We start from the raw sequence: 2,328 nt of genomic DNA on the forward strand, positions 1-2,328 counted from the left end.
TCCCTTGTGAGTTCGCACACTGCAACGCGCCAAAACGCGGGAGACGGAAAAAGTTGCTAGAAGTCTTCTGACTTCTGACGGAAATCCCGCGGCGCGCTTCTGCGCTGCGCGCTCTAATGTGCGTTGGTCCATTTTAAATACATGGCAAGCAGACAAAGAAATTTCCACATGGCGCCGCGCCGCGTCCTCTCCGGTCTGTCGGGCGACAACCTTTAGTCCCCCGCCTCCCGCTAGTCCCGCTCTACGCGACGCCACAGCGACGCCGCGGCCGCGGCAGCCATTGCTGCTAAATTCTTTGACATCTAATAATTCTAATCTTTGACAAGTAATAAATAAAAGCTAAAATGCAAGAAAAATATATAATTTAGTTAATTTAAGTAAATTTCATAAATGATCGGTGTACTATACGTATGTATATTATATAGTCACTTACTAGCGAAAAGTTGTTCCATTATTTCACTCAATTTTTGCCGAGATCTACCGCACGCTACACAACAAACTATTTTAGAGTCTTCTGCGATAAATCGCGATAATGTCACTGTTAATTTAAGTTCTGCCACAATTTCCATCTACATTTACTACCTTTATACAACTATCAGTAGTAGAATAAATAATAAGTAACATAAAATAAGCTCCGTAAAGACTGATAAATCCACAAAATTTCAAATCAAATTCAAATGTGTCAAATGAATCGTCAAACAGAACTGTCAAGGATCCCCACCCTAGGTGCTTTTTTTCGCCCACCATGCATGAATACGATATAAGGATATTCTATTCTATTCAGAGTACCAAAAAAAAACAGCCGCACGTTAAAGCTATAAAATAATACATATATATTGTAAAATGCTTCGTATATATATAAAACGCATAACTAATAGAAACGCATAGAATAACTAAAACGCGACTTGCATATTGCATAATGTAATTACCAGAGGTGGGTAAAATGGTTTTTTAAATGTATTTAAAATAAAAATACCAAATACATATTAGAAATAATATTTAAAATACAAAATAGAAAATAGGTATTTTAAATAAGCGATTTATACAAAATGAAAATGCTTTCTTTCATTTTAATGACATAGTGGTATCCAGAGGTGGTATCTATATACATTAAATACCGTATGATCGAAAAAAAACGGCGTCGATAGCTTAGGCTAAGAACATAGTGGAGCGACGAGGATAGCGACGAGCAAACAGCGCGATACCGCGTTGAGCAAGCCTCGAGGTGCTGAAACATAGTAGAGCGGCGAGGAATAGCGAGATACTTATGCAAATTTATTATTTTCATTTGCTTATTGATAATTTAAAATGTTAACAGTGGCTAAAATTCTGGGCAGTAATGTCGCAAACATTTGGTTAGATGAACTTTTCAAAAACCCCAGAAAGTATGGCAAGTTTTATAGCCTTTACGAAAATTTGTTGCCACTTCATTTCATAACTTATCTAAAATGTACCGGTTATGGTGATTACTATCTTTCTGATCCCATTAGAATTTAGAATGAGTGGGAGGGGGGTTAATCACTTCGACCTTACAGATCCATTGTGTCCCCCTTTCTTGAATCATAACTCATCATACAGTCCCAGGGCTTTGACAAAAGCCAGTATCTGGGACGGTTTTATAGAGGGTAGTTCTCCATCTCCAATATCAGTCGTACCAAAATTCATGGCACGAATGGTTGTCGTCTCGGCGCACTCAGTGATGAGGGTGTACTGGTGTTTCACCATCTTCCCCACAGAATCTGCATTCGCCGTTTCTTCTTAGTTTCAATCTACTGAGGTGTTCATTGAGGAGACAGTGTCCTGTTAAAAACCCCGTGACAATCCGAAGATTGTTCTTACTCAGACCCAGGAATATCTGTGATTTTTCTTGATCATAAGCCCTCAGAAACTTCTGATCCCATAAAATATCTCTTACAAATACTAAATCTATTAATTTTTGAGAATCTATCATTTTCTACAGCGCGACGAAAACAAAATTATTTGAATCGATCTCGCCGCTTGTTCTAACCGCTCGAGCAGATCGCTTTATTATGTTCGCACGTACTTGTCTTCACAGGTTTGTTTTGGACGCGATGTCGCGCTGCTTGCTCGCCGCTCCACTATGTTCTTAACCTTAGAAAACGGCGTCAATTTACATATAAAATGACTAATCTAAAATACTTATCTTTCATGACAACTGAACAAATCAAGACCATAATTAGCTTTCAACACTTTTTTCCAAGTGAACCCTCTAATTTGATTGGTCTAATTTTACGGACTTTGTATAGTAAGTTAAAATAAAACTACAATATAACTTATAAAACTTACTTTTTTTGAAAATATCAGTTA

The sequence above is a fragment of the Sitophilus oryzae genome, unplaced genomic scaffold, assembly GCF_002938485.1.
Source record: "Sitophilus oryzae breed Bouriz unplaced genomic scaffold, Soryzae_2.0 scaffold_1604_pilon_pilon, whole genome shotgun sequence".
Lineage (NCBI taxonomy): Eukaryota > Metazoa > Arthropoda > Insecta > Coleoptera > Curculionidae > Sitophilus > Sitophilus oryzae.